Source organism: Gopherus evgoodei, chromosome 10, assembly GCF_007399415.2.
Source record: "Gopherus evgoodei ecotype Sinaloan lineage chromosome 10, rGopEvg1_v1.p, whole genome shotgun sequence".
NCBI classification, from domain to species: domain Eukaryota; kingdom Metazoa; phylum Chordata; order Testudines; family Testudinidae; genus Gopherus; species Gopherus evgoodei.
The window spans coordinates 60,794,356-60,812,022 of record NC_044331.1 but is presented as its reverse complement, the minus strand read 5'-3'; the positions used below and the strand labels follow the sequence as shown (position 1 = coordinate 60,812,022).

The 17,667-nt window shown below is 42.3% G+C and overlaps 1 long non-coding RNA gene across 1 annotated transcript in view; it reads left to right on the top strand.

The window, feature by feature from the left end:
- The window catches only part of LOC115658324, a 67,524-nt gene extending 50,182 nt beyond the window's left edge, over positions 1–17,342 (top strand). Inside the window, exon 4 of the long non-coding RNA XR_004002241.1 lies at positions 15,687–17,342. This is a non-coding gene — a long non-coding RNA (uncharacterized LOC115658324). The remainder of the gene's footprint in view (positions 1–15,686) is intronic.
- Positions 17,343–17,667: the final 325 nt, after the last annotated feature.

Below are 17,667 nucleotides of genomic sequence, written 5' to 3'. Positions count from 1 at the left end.
GTCCCCTTATAAATTCATTATCGTAATACTTGCACATTTAAAGTGCCTTTCACCTGAGGATCTTAAAATACTTTAAAAATTAAGAATGGTCCTGAGCTGGAGTTCTGGATCCAAACTTCCAAAGCTTGTGGGTCCTTGGATCCAAATCCAACTTGTAGTTTTCAATCCAACCAGATCCATAAATCTAATTTCTTCTCCAGGCCCAGAAGCAGCTGTAAGGTCCCAGCCTCTCTCAGGCTGCCTCACTGGAGCCCCACCCACTATTGTCTTCATGAAGAGGTCACAAAGGCCTCCACTCTCCTCCTGGAGTCTTCAAGAGAATGCTGGCTGACTTCCCCTCCCACTGCCTACTCAGCCCTAACATCCCCTCTGACCTTCCTTCGCCCTCCCTGTTGCCTTTTCCCCTGTTGTGACCCTTGGCCCTCCCTCTTCTACTTTATGTCCCCTCTCCTCTGTAACAGAACCTCCTTCTCTTTGGCTCATTCTTCACTTCCCTCTTGTCCCCTCTTTCTCTCTTGCTTTGCTCCCCATCTCCCACATTCAGGGTCACAACACAGAGCACTCCACAGCACCTCACTCCAACTTTTTTCAGTAGCTGGGCCATCACTCTCTCACCCATCAGCTGTTGAGCAGCAGTGGGAGTCCCATCTGTTCTGCATCTAGGTAAAAGACAAGCTATTCTGGGACTGGTCAGCACAAGGAGTGGGGAAGGAAAGGTCCTGTCTGGACTCACTGCTGAACCAGGCCCTGGAACTGTCCTATTTACCCAGCCCTGCCACCAAACCAGCTGCTGATGCCTCTGGGCCTGTAACAGCATACGAAAAAAAACTAGAAAGAACAAAACCAAAGACAGACAGAGTAAGTTGTATCTTTTATTTCACAATGATAAAAGAGTTCCCAGTTGCCCACTGGTGGTGCCTGATCACAGTTGGTGTGTGTGTAAGTGTGTGTGTGTGTGCGCTATTCCCCATCCCTCCCCTGCTCCAACTTGTCAATTCAAATCTTCTGCTGCTTGTAAGTTAAGAAAGAAATTCAAAGTGAAGGGTCATGAGATGGAAAATCAATTCCTTTGCCTAGGAATGTTGAAACTTTAGGCTCCAGTACCTCATGGCTGTTATGCCTTGGAACCCTTAAATAACTCTTTGAGATCTTCTCCCCCAAGTAGGTCATGAAAGCAATGATGAAAAAGAACTAGAGTGAGTGCTAGGAAGGCTGTAAAGCTGCTGGGTGTCATAGTGATAGTCGGAATATGAACGAGAGGCCGGTAGGCAACTTTCCGACACCACATTCTACAGGCCATTACCCTCTGATCCCACTGAGGGTTACCAAAAGAAACTACACCAACTGTTCAAGAAATTCCCTGAAGAAGCACAAGAACAAATCTACACACACACATACCCCTAGAGCCATGACCAGGGGTATTCTATCCGTTACTCAAAATCCATAAACCTGGGAATCCTAGACGCCCCATCACCTCAGGCATTGGCACCCTGACAGTAGAATTGTCTGGCTATGTAGACTCTCTTCTCAGGCCCTACGCTACCAGCACTCCCATCTATCTTTGAGACATCACTGACTTCCTGAGGAAACTACAATCCATTGGTGGTCTTCCAGAAAACACCATCCTAGCCACTATGGATGTAGAAGCTCTCTATATCAACATTCCACACAAAGATGGACTACAAGCCGTCAGGAACAGTATCCCCGATAATGTCACGGCAAACCTGGGGGCTGAACTTTGACTTTATCCTCACCCACAACTATTTCAGATTTGGGGACAATTTATTCCTTCAAGTCAATGGCACTGCTATGGGTACCTGCTTGGCCTCACAGTGTGCTAACATTTTTATGGCTGACTTATAACAATGCTTCTTCAGCTCTCATTCCCTAATGCCCCTACTGTACTTGCACTACATTGATGACATCTTCATTATCTGGGCCCATGGGAAAGAGGCCCTTGAGGAATTCCACCAGGATTTCAACAGTTTCCACCCCACCATCATCTTCAGCCTGGACCAGTCCACACAAGAGATCCACTTCCTGGACACTACAGTACAAATAAGCAATGGTCACATAAACACCACCCTATACCAGAAACCTACTGACTGCTATACTTACCTACATGCCTCCAGCTTTTATCCAGACCACATCGCATGTTCCATTGTCTACAGCCAAGCTCTAAGATACAACCGCATTTGCTCCAATCCCTCAGACAGAGACAAAAACCTATAGGATCTTTATCAAGCGTTCTTAAAACTACAATACCCACCTGGTGAAGTGAAGAAATAGATTGACAGAGCCAGAAGGGTACCCAGAAGTCACTTACTACAGAAAAGGCCTAACAAAGAAAGTAACAGAATGCCACTAGCTGTCACCTTCAGTCCCAAACTAAAACCTCTTCAGTGCATCATCAAGGATCTACAACCTATCCTGAAGGACAATCCCTCACTCTCACAGACTTTGAGAGACAAGCCAGTCCTCGCTTACAGACAGCCCCCCACCTGACGCAACTACACCAGCGACTACACACCGCACAACAAAAACATTAACCCGGGAATCATAAGACCTGACCACATCAGCCACACCATCAGGGCTTGTTCACCTGCACGTCTACTGATGTGATATATGCCACTGTAGTAAGGCGAAGCCCTAAAACACAAATCCTTGTATCAGAGGCCTGGAATGAGGCCTGAGGCCTGAACTAAAATAATGGTCAAGACTTTGCTAACAAATAGCAAAGTTAAGCTGTGAGCCAGAGACAGGTCCTGCTCACAGAAGCTGGCAAGGAAAGGACTGATGCTGCAAAAAGATACATGCACCAGAGAGGTTTTAGTTGGGGGCTGAAGGTGACAGCTAGTGGCATTCTGTTACTTTCTTTGTTAGGCCTGTCCTGTAGTAAGTGACTTCTGGGTACCCTTCTGGCTCTGTCAATCTGTTTCTTCACTTCACCAGGTGGGTATTTAAGAACGCTGTACTGGACAGCAGATATCAGAACATTTGGATACTTGCACATTCCACACAGATAACAAGGAACAGGCTGACCCATCCTAAAGACAGTGTCAAAGGGTAATATGATGGATAGAGTTGTTTTTGTCCGAACCAACATGTACAAGGTGAAAGGTGGCACCTTACTGTGTAGAAGGTAGCCCCTTACGATGTAGGGGGGTTGCACCTCAATAGTCAGGAGTGATGTGTAACTTGTTTGTACCTATGTATCAGAATGCATCCCTTCAGCGATGTCTTTGGCCTAGGGGGCGGTGGAGAGTCCCGCCACTGACTGAGCCAGTCCATTGTTAGGGAGCACATATGTACTAGCAGAACTGTAGACATCTGATCAAGGGAACTACACATTGTGTTTCGTTTGAGAATAAACCTGGTCGGTTGCCTTCGTACCTTATCAGTCTGTGGTCACTGGGGGTTCTCTCGGGATCTGCTGTGCCTGCAATCTGCAGAGCCGGGGCAGCACACAGAGGGAACACACTCATGCAGGCGACTGATATCAACATTGAACAGAGCAGAGCACCACACCAGTGGCCATCTGACAACAGCCATCATGTGCCAGAAATGGCCCTCTGCCATGTAGATTGGCCAAACTGGACAGTCTCTACACAAAAGAATAAATGGACACAAATCAGATGTCAAGAATTATAACATTCAAAAACCAGTCGGAGAACACTTCAGTCTCCCTGGACACTTAATAACAGACTTAAAAGTGGCAATTCTTCAACAAAAAAACTTCAAAAACAGAATCCAACAAGAAACTACAGACCTGGAATTAATTTGCAACTGGACACCATCAAATTAGGCTTGAATAAAGACTGGGAGTGGATGGGTCACTACAAAAAGTAATTTTCCCTCTGTTGATATTCACCCCTTCTTGACAACTGTTTGAAATGGGCCACCCTGATTAGATTGGCTTCATTACCACTACAAAAGTGATTTTTCCTCCCTTGGAATACTACTGTTGAGAATAGCCCACTTCCACCTTAATTGAATTGTCTCGTTAGCACTGACCCCCTACTTGGTAAGGCAACTCCCATCTTTTCATGTACTGTGTATTTATACCTGCCTTCTGTATTTTCCACTCCATGCATCTGATGAAGTGGGTTTTAGCCCACGAAAGCATATGCCCAAATAAATTTGTTAGTCTCTAAGGTGCCACAAGTATTCTCATTGTTTTTATAGTGATGTAGTGTTCTTTATTCTATTATTTAGATTATTGTTCACAGCTTTCCTACATCTTTACATTATAACAATAATAGACTTATGCTCACTGGGTGCTTGTTCAGCTGCATCATCTCATCACCGGGGAGGGTTAATGACTAGGCAGGATGAGGTAGGGAGTGTGCGTTTCACCCTCTCCATGGGTGGTCAGGAACAAAGCGGTCCTTTATGTTTACAGGTAGCTGAATCTATTTAGGGCAATTGTTTTACATCTCTGACATCTGACAGTATAAAGACTCTTTGCCCACAGAACCTTTACTAACAGCGCAACTTGAGTGAACAGAAAATAGTGTTCAGCAAGGGCCTGAAAGTCCATTCAAATCAATGTGTGTCTTTCCATTAGCTTCAAAGGACTTTGAGTCAGGCATCACAATCTCAATCTCAACCCTGCGGCTGGAAGTTAAAGCCAGGCAAATTCAAATGAGAAAGAAGGCACACATTTTAACAGTGAGGAGAATTAACCAATGGAACAAACTACCAAGGGAAGTGGTGGATTCTCCGTCTCTTGATATCTTCAGAACAAGACTGACTGCCTTTCTGGAAGGTATTCTTTAGCCAAACCCAAGATATTGGGCCCGATACAGGGGTAACTGGTTGAAGTTCTATGGCTTGTGTTATACGAGATCAAACTAAATGATCTAATGCTCCCTTCTGGCCTTAAGACCTATGAATCCTCCAGTTTAGCCCTCTGCCCATGGTGGATTATTGCCTACCCTGCACGTACTTGTGCTTTGTGTGGTCAAGTTTTAAATGTCCAAGGTTACAGGCTTCCACCGCTCCCCATGGGGGGATATTACTATGTTTCATAATCCATCTCAGAGTCAGAAAACTTTTCCTCTTTTTAACTTCATTCCACTGGTCATGACTAACTATTCCCCATTTATTACCCTAAATAAATCCTCTATGTCCTTAGGGTTTTTAGCCTTCAAATATTTGGGGATTATCATGCCTCCCTTAATCAGTGTTTAGTCAATGTATATTTAGCCCTTTTAATCTTTTTTCATAAATCCATATCCTCCCAGCCCTTTTGCTGCTCTGCAAATTTTGTTTCAGAGCATTTTGGGAAAGTCTTCATACCACATCTTACGTAGGACTTGAATGGTGCTTAGTTCTTTTGCAGGCCTTCTGCATAGGAGTGGATGTCACCCTGTCTCACTATCTCCATTTTGCAAATGGGGAAACAAAGGCACAGAGAGGTGAAGTGACTTGTCCAATGTCACACAGCAGATCATTGGCAGAACCTGGATGTCTTGACTCCTCATCCCATCCCTTGCCACTGGACCCTGCTGCCATTAGATATCTGTCTCTTTTAGATGGACTTTCATACTGCTCTCATCACTGTGGTATCTGAGATGCTGCTTTATGTTCAGAATTATTTCATGGTGAATCTAAAACAGACACAAATAACTACATAGAATTTGCACTGTTGTATATGAGGGTAAAATTAAGCACACAGTTACTGATTGTCCTCCTGCCCCCCATATTCATACAGTAAGCTGTGGAATAAAAGTCAGTCAGGCTATTCAGAGATTAAGCAGCCCAAGTGTCCTGGTTTATAATTAGTTCATAAAGATACTATTTTCACTCCTCTTTCCTTCTGGTCTACCATTCACTCTCCAAACACCCCTTCCGGAATGGATCTCATGAAGCTGCTATAGCCAAATGCTTTTGACTCACTCACTGGTCTCCTGGTACTGAATCACTAGCAGCTGGGCAGAGGCAGCGGTCTTCTCATCATGTCAGTGTTGGCCTAAAAGTCTTCCTTTTGCTGTGTCTTTAAAAGGCATATCTGTTCTAGAGCCACCAGCAAAATCATGTCTAGGGGCTGATCCAAAGCCCAACTGACATATTTCCATTGACTACAAAGGGCTTTGGGTATGAGGTGTAAGTCTGCACTTGCAAGGTTTGCTGCAATCTCCAGCAGAGACCTTCAGAGCAGTGCAGTGGGTTTAGCCACACATCATCCATTAAAGGTAAGTGTGGCTAACAGTCTGTACTGTTCTGAAAATCTCAGCCCTCAAAACTGGGGTTACGTCGCCTTTACATGCTGGAGTAGGCCGTGGCAGCTTCCCAGGAATCCGAGGGCCTCACCAACCATGCGTGTGCTTGTGGATAATTTGTAACCACACTATTATCCCTCATCTTTACTCATGTCTGTGCCTTTCTTGGGAGACGTGTGGGAATTAATTGCATTTTCTGTTAATCAGCAATAAAACCTGCCTTTGTTCAGATTTGCCGTAACCTTGCAATTCAGTGGTAAGGGCACCTCAGGTTCACATTTTATGAGTCCATGGGGAGTATTTGGTTTCTGCGAGCCCACATTGTACATCCCTGTTATAAATATTTCCAGTGTCCAAAGCCAATGACATCCATTGGAATAGGTCCCCTTTGGATAAGCAGTTTGATTGAGTGAATTTGTTTCACTAAATCTGTTATTTCAGTACCACTAATATTAGCCTTTTGAAATATACTAATTCCTCAAAATTCTCCCCTTCCATTAGCCCTATCAAGGTGGATCTGAAAAATTAAGGGCCAGCTCCTTACACTGTTGTAAATCCTACTTATGCCAGCTGAGGATCTGGGCCTAAGTATATGACACTAGCCAAATTGTGACATCTCCACTGTCCAGAGACTTTCCCTTTCCTAGCCATAAGGTATCTTGCGTATTCCAACTCTGTGGTCTACTTAACTTGGGCCATGCAACAACTACTAGTGAAATGAGTGGCAAAATCCCATTGGTTTCTACTAGACATATGATTGGACCCTTGGATTCTTGGGAGAGGGAGGCAGGATTATGTCTTCCATTATGCTTTATATGGCTCTGAGGTTTGAAACTGAACTTTGATGATACGACAGCAGGTTAATGTAATAGGAGGGTTTATCAAACTGCTTTATCAAACTGCTTTGACTTGCACTGCAGGACTGGTCCAGCACATAGCAGCGCCAGGTTCAGCAAGAGGGCAAAAAGGTGGCTTAGAGCAGCATTTCTCTAATGCGGCATTCATGGCTGCATGTGGCCACCAGGGGCTTTTCTTGTGGCCACAGCTTCCAGGGAGGTGATGGGAGGGGGGAGCAAAGCAGTGGCCCCTCCACAGGGGCTACCAGCAGGGATTGGGCTCTGCCCTCGTCTGGAGCTGGTGGAGCAGGCAGCCAGTGTGAGTTCCCCACCTTCCCGGCAGCATTGGGGCTTGTGCTTCTGACTTCAGCCCTAGGGTGCCGGGCAACAGGCTCTGGCTATGGGGCTTTGGGCTTCGGCTGCATGGCAGCAGGCTCCATCCCCCTATCATGGGGCTTCAGGCTCCAGCCCCAGGTTCACCATCCCTCCCATCACCCCTGAACCCCGCTTGCCTGCTGTGTCCCTGGGCTTCAGTCACATGGTGGTGAGCTCTGTCAGTGGGCCCTGGCCATGGTACCCCGGGATCCCCCACATTGCTCATGGCCCCTGCTGTGTCCTCCAGGCCCAAACTTCAGCTGTGTGGTGGCCGGCTTCAGTATCCGGTCCAAGGCTTCAGGTGCTGGCCCTGGGCTCCAGTCCACCCCCATTACTGCTGGCACCTCTCCTGGACCTCCATCCATCCCCTCATTGCCCTTGACCCCCACTACCTCCCTACCCACCTCTCAATCTAGGGTTTAATTTGTCCCTCAGCTTGCTGGGGCTGAGTAAGTCTGCTGTGAAAAGTGATAGTTGTATGTTTGTTACTATCACTTTTCACTGCCTCCCAACTAGCTAGCTGGTCTTCTGCTGTGAAAAGTAATAGCTAGCAAGTCTTAAACCCCGCCCTCCAAAAAGCAACCAAAAAAGCAAAAGAAACAACAACAAAATAAAAACAACAAGAACATGCACAGCACCTAATTTGTGTTTCTGTTCTGTTTAGGTCCAGTAAAGAATAGAGACAACTGTAAACTATTTTTATTATTGAATCTGCAAAAAAGCCCTGCATAAATACATTACGATCATTTGGACATGTATATGTGCATATTTATTTGTTTTTCTTAAAGTCAATTAAGTGTTTTAGGAAAAATTGTCAGAGTGGCTGACTGCAAGAGTTGATGGTCACACTTTGTGGCCTCCCCCTGCAAAAAAAAACTTGTTGCGAGAACCCCTGACTTAGAGCCACCTTTGCAACCCCACCCTCTTTGTTGCCTCACATGCTCCTCAGCCACAGCCAGGCAGCTGGATCTGCCAAAGCATTTCAAAACTGATTGGTGGTAATCCTTGTGTTGCTCCTATTCTGGACTTCTCTTGAGAAGTTACTGCCGATGGTGCTGGAAACCACTGTGTCCTTTTTGGATACTAACATCCATTAATGATCCAGATGAAATCATCAAATTCATTTCCACTTGTGATCTGTGGCAAAATTGACGTCAGGAATCCTGAGTACAAAGTTGAACCCACTGTGCCATCTAAACTGTATTTACTGTTAAGAGTACTTGTTTGTTATATTTATTGACTGCTAGGAATCTTGGGAACTTGAATTTGGAACTGGACTATCCAAACTTTTCTTTAGACAAGGTTAAAAAATGTTTTGTATGCCCTATAATGAAACTTGTAGTGAAAGGGGGACATTTGAAAGCACTGATTAATTTCCTTACTGCTTAATGTTATTATCATGAAGTCTGCTTGTAGCATTGCTGTCGCTGTCAACATTTTCATTATAACCACATTTTGTAGAAGTTAAGTGTGTAATTCCATCAGGCTGATGCACATATTATACAAGTTTGCAGCATGCATGAAATATCTTTGCCCCATCACTGTCTGAATTTCATTTAAGCTGCTTTAAGCTTAGTTGCCAATGAATGTATTTTGCCTGCCATCATCTAGAGTCAATCGTACTGCTGTTTGTGCTGATTACATACAGTTAGATGGGGAAGAAACTGCCAAAGCGAAGCTATTCAGTTAAAGATGGATACAGGGTATTGATGAGGTTAAGAGTCTTGTGGCATTTGCTATTTTCCTTTTTAAAAACACTGTTATAATTGAACATCAACCACCAGGGAGGCCATAGCCTAGCATTTAGTGTCCAATCCCAGTTCCATTAAAGTCAGCAGCAAAATTCCCATTGACTCTGGTAATGCCAGGATTTGGTTCTGTGGACTCTATCCTGCACCACTGAAGTCAATGGGAGTCTTGCCACTGACTTCAGTTGGTGCAGACAGGGGCAACAGGGCAACAGAACTAGCTGGAGGATCTGAATGGCTGAGTCAAAGCTGAGCAAACTTAACAAACTTATAATTATTGTTATAAACAGAATATTTTCATAAATGTTGCAAAGTTTGAAGGGCAAGTTACCATGGATACTGTTCTATTTAAAGCACTCCCCTTTTCTTTGCTGTGCAACAACCAATAGGAAAGCAGGGCTTCATTCTGAACATTCTACTACATCTATATGGAGTCACATTTTAGAACACTGTGGATCACTTTCCTGGCCCACTTTTCCAAGTTGCATCCAGAAGTTTCTAGGACTGCAGTTAAGGAATATTTCTTTACATTGCCATTTTGAGCAAGCCTGGGTATGTATGTATAGTGAATAGTTTTAATGCTTAATTATAGCTTTATAATATTTATTTTATACTAGTTCAGATAAATTGTGAATGAAAAACTTGCTTGGAACATTCTCATGAGGACACATTAACCCATTTGCCATATTTCCTGAAAATTAACTGAAATCCAGATAGCAAATTAACTACCTAGAAGTAAGTGCATTTAGGACAATTCTTTGCTGGCAACACTGCCTTCAAATGCACTTGAACCTGCTAGACCAGATTAATCCCTAGAGTAGCTCAATTAAGCAAGGATAAATTTGGCCTCTGGTCTCTTCAATTCTGACTTACACATATTTGTTTGGAAATCATTGTGCCTGCTCAAAAGATGGTCAAACCAATTCCCTTCTCAAGGTGATAGATGAACATGGGTGTAGATGGGCAGTACAGTGCCTTGGTAGTCTGATAAAGAAATTTCTTACAATTTAAATATTTAATAAGTACCTTCCACATAGATAACCCATGCCATAAAAAAATAAACATTTGCCCAATAGTGTTATGATACCGTATAATGGAAGGCTTTACTGAATACAACCTATCATAATAAGTATGCACAAGGGAGTAAAATTACTGTACCTTAACTCTGAATTTTGGATTTTTTTTTTCTTTAGGGTGTCAGTCAGACCCTGAACGCTACTTTGCTGAGCAACAGTTATCTTATTTTATCATGCTATTTCACATTAAAGGCCAGTTTTACATCATTGTGTGTATTTAAAAATGACATTTGCCATCATGGCTTCACAAATTCATTCATGTTGCTCCCTGGGACTGAAATAACTTTAGACTTCTTGTCTTCCATCAAGTCCCTCTTTTTAAAATCTGCTTCATTAGTAAAGCCTTCCAACATTGATCTCTGTGCCATCCCTGCCCAATGACTATATTCTGTTTGAGTTATGTGTTGCATCGGTCTGAATTAGACTGACTGCAAGTTCCTCAAGACAGAGATTCTTCCTGTCTTTTATTTATGCAGTTAGAGAGGAATATGGTCTTTTGGCTAAAGCAAGGACTGGAAACTAAAAGTTCTCTACCTAGCCTTGTTAGTATGGAAAAGTGATCTTGGAAAAGTCACTTAATAGCTGCTTGCCTCAGTTTCCCAACTAGATTCTGGCTGCTTTAACCACTATGGCCTATTTGTGGCAGAATTGATGTTTCCTGTCTCAGGTAAGGGGCATGTATATACTACAGCTACAGACATATGAGGAATATACATAGACAGGGCATGTAAACACTTGTCATTTTAAACACCAGATTCCTTAAACTTCTGAAGTACCTGGAATTCCAATCTGTTCTGGCATCTGACAGGCCTGGAGTATATTCTGCTCACGTTGAAAGATGTTATATTAGGCACTACTCCCCCAAATTCTTGGCCATCCATACCAGCATCTTAGAGCTTTGGTCTACCAGTTTGTTTTAGTACCACATGTGATCACTTATTCTTGTCTAACCAAAGCAGTCTCCATTGGTATTTGGGATCTCTCCTTTGCCACACTTTTCATCAAAAGCCTACTCAGAGTTCCAGGCAGTTGAAATGAAATTTGTTGTCTTCTTGTGAGCATTTGCCCCTGATGGCTAACTCCTCTCATCCTGTCAACCAGTAAGATAGACTTGCATTTGATATAATGATTATGTCCAAGAATAAACCAAACACCACTTGTCTGCTCCAGACTTCTATGTATTGGAGCTATCAAGAGAGATGCTGATCTGATCTCACCTCTGTACTCTGGCCCTTGTTGTAGGCCCTCAGTCTCTGGAGGCTCCACTAGTAGATGGGTCCATGGAAGATTACTTGCACTTACACAGGCCTACATTCCTAAGGGGAGAGGTGGTTTTCCCTAGAGGACACCTTAGTCCTTTGTTTACAGGGGAAGTTTGAACATTTCCCTTTCTGGGAGACCAAAAGTTCTTATTTCTTGTAAGACTGTGTAATATTTTTACATGATCATGAATGAGGATGCCAAACCCTTCTAAGATGTGGATTGCTTAAATCCTTCTCCTTCTGTAATGGCTCTATCTTCTGGGATGTAATCAGTATGCCATCTAGGTCCAGCATCTCTCTGATGCCCCTCATTCTTAAAGCTACGTAAACTTTAGGAGCTTTATGAACTAGAATGGAATAAATGATAAACTGAAAGGGACACTAATCTTATAAGAACTCTGGGTACTTTAGCAGTTTTGGGAAATGATAGGTAGACATCTTTCAGAGCTAATCTTGTCAGCTCAACAAATCATTCTTCTTTAGCAGCCTTGCTGTATCCTGGAGAGCAAATTTATTCCTACTATCATCCATATCTGTGGGGATGGTTCCTTGGGCTGAGGGGGCTTCAGCCCACATTTTGGAGCCCTCTATGACCAATTTTAGGGCACTCTTCAGTCCTTGGGACACTGAAAAGTCCATAGATTTCTCTACCATCAAAGTCAAAAGCCTCATGTCAGCTTCTGTACCTGAGGTTCCAGCTCTCCAGTATGTTTGAAGTTCAGGCAATCAACAAGAAAGGAAAGTCTTAACTTTCCACCCTTAACCCTACGCATAAATATATGTTGTCAGCTGATGTTCCTCAGTGCAGCAAAAGAACTGGGAGTGTCATAATGGGGTGTCAGAGGGTGTCATGGTCATGACAAAGACTGTACAAGATGATGCACACTTAGGTGTAATGGTGAATGTTCTTATATCTTAAGCTGCTGTTCAAAAATTTAGAAAGTGAAGTGTAATATAGAAATTAATCTTTCATTCCTTGCTTACCTAAATTCCCATTGATTTCGATGGGAGTTTTGAGCATGTGAGGGATGCAGAGTTGGGCCCAAAGTAGCAGCAGTCCTGATTTAAAATCTCAATTAGCTATCATTAATAGCACTTATATCCTCTTTGCTACCTCTAGAGGGTAGAACAATCATGAGTCTTTACTCAGTGGTATGGTGAGTTTACGCAGAGCTATTTCAGTTGTCTAGAAGCCTTAAAGTTTCCTTTTTCAGCACTGCACTGAAATTGTTGGTCTGTGCAGCTGTCCAACAGTCCTGAGCCTGGCAATACAGCAGTTTAGTAGTTCTTTGCCAGATTTATCCCACTCCAGACATATTCCTAACAGTCCGTTGGAAGTCTCAGGGCTACTTTGATAGCAATTGTGCAGGACAAAGCCCCCATTGTTACGGATGACTCTGCTTTCAATACCATGGGAATCCACTACACCAGGAACTCCTGACTGATAATGGTTAGGACAGTTCTGATTCTTTTCTCATAATGCAGGTGTTGCATGGCACATTTTGCAATTGATTTTGAGGACAATTGTTCCTTAGTCACTTTTGGCATCACTAAGCAGCCCAATATCTATTGCTGTTTTCAGCATCGTGTGTAACTTCTGTCAGGTGCACTGCCATTTGAACTAGTATCATTTGATAATTATAGAGCCATAGATAAGCATGGCTCTTTACATAAGAAATAAAGATGAAGTGCCTGCCCCAAAACTAAGAACAGGAGGAGCTGGCAGCATCAGGAGGGCTTGTGGAATGAGCAGGTGGGCAAGCGCTGATCCTGTGAGTGTTTGGAAGAGTAGTGCTCTTTAGGTCACGTTATATTTAAGAATATACAGATGTTAGCTATAAAAAACACAGGTGTATTTTTTAAGTAACCCTGATAGTGGCTTCTGAAAAGATTTCCTGTAAACTACTTAGTTTCAATTACTGTAAACAGTTCTTCCCCATACTATAGAAAAAACAGTCTGTTGTTGCTCCTCACTTGCTAATTCAACATTACAGTGCATTTTTTGGCACTACAGTCCACTGAGCTGAATTTCCTGGTACTGGATATACAGCATGTGCATTAAGAAGGATCCAGCATCTGCAAAGACTGAGAATATACAGTCCTTATTCACTTTACTGTGCTTCTCCCAAAAGCATTTTAGAGACTGCACAGAAATTTTTTAATGAAATGTTTAGCACTAGCAGGGTCCTGGATATTAGGCGGTCTGCTTTTATTGAAAGTTCTACTCAAACAGTGTGGGATTAATATAGTATACACACTCTCTTATATGATACAGCTAATTGCCCGATCATGGGTTTCAAGAGGCAGCTTAGATAAAGTGCTCTCTATAATATAATGATATCAACAGAACTTGTTTATAACTTAGAACTCTGCCAGGTGCAAAGTCTGAGTTTGATTTTTTACAACTGGCAAAGCAAAGGCATGTCTATTCTTTCTTGCCCTTTGATTGCTTGACTGATCTGAACTGTTGAAAGTATCATTGAGATTCCTCAGCCACATGCCTCAGAACTTTCTTTTTCTATCATGCAGAATATCTTTTAAAAACACCAGCCTGCATGACAGAAAAATAATGCACACAAACCCAGGCAGGTAACTTTTCAGAAATCTAACATTCCTTACATGGGCCAAAATTCAGGTGAGTGTAGAAGCACTTCTAAGGCTTAGGTTGGCCACTCCTGATCTAACAGATTAGGGATAAGGAACATGTTTATGAAATAGTTGGTGTTTCTGGTGTAGTATTTAGATACAGATACAGCAAAGGCTGGAAACAGATAAGGAAGGAGATTATTTAGCCATTTTGCCCCCCCATGTTCAACACATGCACACCTACATGGCCTATTTAGGTGTGCAAACTCCCTCATGCACATGTGCGAGTTGGGTTATCTGTGTATATATGTAATATGTGTGTGTGTATTTGTGGAACCCCAATTTATGTGAAGGATTTTCACACCCGTCAAGCATGCAAATTTCGGAGCGGAGAAATAATGCAGGGCATGCCCCTAGCCTCTCTCGATCCACTGGTTTTGAGGCCAGTCCCCTTTTTATCATGAAGGAGGGAAGTCCACACTCCCACTAGGGAATGATGGCAGGGAAATCCGCACGGTAGTTTCTGCTCCCTTAAGTGGCTACTTCCCATATGGGGCACACTCTGATCTTAATTTATTTAAGCAACAATGACCAACACAGAGGGCATTTCCTGGCTGCTAATAACAGGCTGGCATACTCAATCCTTGGCCCCTTAAAACAGACAATCATTAATGGCCAGGAAATGCCTGACCCACGGGTCATTCCTGCTGTTATAAAACTGTGAACATATTAAAAATGCAAAGAAACATCAAACCAGTACTTTCTTTTCTGCATTTACAAGTGGAACTGCCTGTTGCCATGGATAGAGGGTTTTGTTTACAGCACTGGCCTTTTCCTAGCTGTTCAGCACCAGTACAGTCACCAGTCGAAAGCAGGCCTTCATTCTCAGCATTCCATCAGGTTTATAATGAGGGGTGCACAGATGGAGAACATTTTCATTGTCTAAGCATACTTGCCCTAAAGTCACAGAAATATTTCAAACAAGAGAGAATCTTCATTAATTTTAGTGGAACTTCCCCTCCTAAAGTCCTTAATAAACAAGCGAGTTAGTCTATGATGCCTTGTTGCAAATTATAATTAAAATACTAAGGGTGTCCAGGGATTGCTGTGTAATAAAAATTGTATATTTCACTTGAGAATTTAGCACCATCTGGCAAGCCAGGTCTGTTTTATTGCTGTCATAAAGCCTAGATGAAAGGTTCCATGATTCTGATAGCTTAATACAAATGTGTTTTATGGCACATTGTTTACTTTTCATTGTTCTCCTGTAGGCATGTCATGCCACCTGAGATGTGCAAAGTGTGTATTCCATTCTGCATAAACACAGACAGCCAAATCTTCAGGTGGTGTAAATTGGCATAGCTACATTGATTTCACTGGAGCGACACAAATGTATACCAGTTGAGGATTTAGCCCATAAATCTTATGATGTCCAAATTATGTTGTGCTTGCTGCTGGTAGTAATGTGTGTGAAGGACTGTCCTGTGGTTCCAGAGGAAGAAAGAATCTGTTGATGTGAAGAATGACAGCAGTCTGCAGTACTCACTCATCCAGTGGTTGTTTTGTTTTCTCTTTGCAGGACTGGTTTGTTCCTGGAAGACAAACTGATGCATGCTCATGTTTGGGAAGTTACTCCGAACAGCTCTGTCCGTAGAAGACTGGGATATTAAGAGGATACTTTCAAGTAATTCTATTTTCTTTCATTTTGCCACACCCTCCTTAAACTTTTGTTGTAGTTTTGTGCACCTTCATTTGGCAAACACCTCCCTCCCCATCACCTCTGACACTTTATTTTGAAAGATGTTGAAAGTAACACAGGCTGTATTTCCATAATATGTACACAATAAGGCAAGGGACTTAAGTAGATGGAAAAAAATATTTTCCCTTCTTCATATCCTAGGTATTTTTTTGGATCCAGAGATTTTAGTGTGGTCCCAACCTTCTCTACAATGAGTTAGTCACAGAACCTCTGTCCTCCTTTACCTTAGTGCCTACCTCCCTTGCTGCAGGAGTTATGTAGCTTTTTAAAAAGTATAAAACAAATGATCTTTGATGATCCCCTGGGTCTAAGATAGCAATAAACTTTGCAGCAAATTCAGTTGGAACTGATGTCTTCCTACCATCAGGGAGTTGATTGTGTAAACTCGGAGTTCCAACTGGTTTTCAACATATTCTATCAACTTCTCTATAACAACATTGCTCTTGATTCAACCTCTGGTTCAAGCTAAGCTTTCCCTCTCTGTTATTTTTATCCTTTGGTACTGTCTGCATCTACTTAATCTATTTTTCTGCTTCCTGGACTCAGCCATTAAGGCTATCCAGGCCTGCAAGGAAAGATGAAAATTTCCCTACACACGGAACCTCTGACATTTGAAGTCTCTCATTTCTTGGGGGCAATTCCAGGTGATCTACAAGACCAGGGGATCTACAGTAGTTCATCTTTTTTTCTGGTGCAAGGGTTAAGGTATCCAAAGCAGCAGGAGCAATGGAACATAATGGCATCAAAGTGGTAATTGTGAGCTACAATGCAAATGAGTTCAATTTCTGAGGCTTGTGTCTAAGGATCTTTCACACACTTGCCTCTCCTACAGTAGGATCATGTAACACCAACTATAAACCTCAAATAATCAGTTCTTGTCCCTGTTTAATCTATGAAATGCTACTATACAGGAGCATGTAGTAAATTACAGATTTTTTAAATGTCACCAAATACTTTTCTGAATCAAACAGTATGGATTACAACTGCTAATTCAAAATGAGAGGCGAGAGCAATATGGCATCCTTGCTCTGCAGACTTCCTATCTAATATTATTCTGATTTACTCTGTTTAACTGAGATTAATTTATGTTATATCATTTCTATGGTAATTTCTCTGTATACAAGCTCCCATTACAGCAATATCTGTGTAACTGGCTAGTGCATTAGCTAATTTTGTTGCAAAATCTCCTTATAAATAAAGTAGAAAGGGTCACACCATGAGGCTACGGAAACAACTAAAAAATAAGATTTCCTTCGTATAGTTTTTTAAAATGACTAATCCCACTATGTATGTGGAAGAAAAATGGTTTTAAGAATACTGCAGTTCACCTTGATTCTCATCCATGCTACTGCTGAGACCAGCTCTCTCTTATTCCTTGCTACCTGTCTAGTAAAAGTCACTATTTGTATCTGTCATAAACAGATAGCTAAGGGTTAATGTTCTTTTACCTGGAAAGGAGTAACCTGAAACACCTGACCAGAGGACCAATCAGGAAACAAGACTTTTTCAAATCTGGGTGGAGGGAAGTTTGTGTGTGAGTTCCTTGTTCTTTGTCTTGGGTCTGACCCTCTCAGCTATGAGAGTGATTTTTCTATCTCCAGCTTTCTAACCTTCTGTTTCCAAGTTGTAAGCACAAAGATAGGAAGACCATAGGTTTGGGTTTTTTTTGTATTTACATGTGTGTAGTTGCTGGAATGTGTTAAATTGTATTCTTTGTGGATAAGGCTGTTTATTCATATTTCTTTTAAGCAATTGACCCTGTATTTGTCACCGTAATAGAGAGAGACCATTTTTATGTATA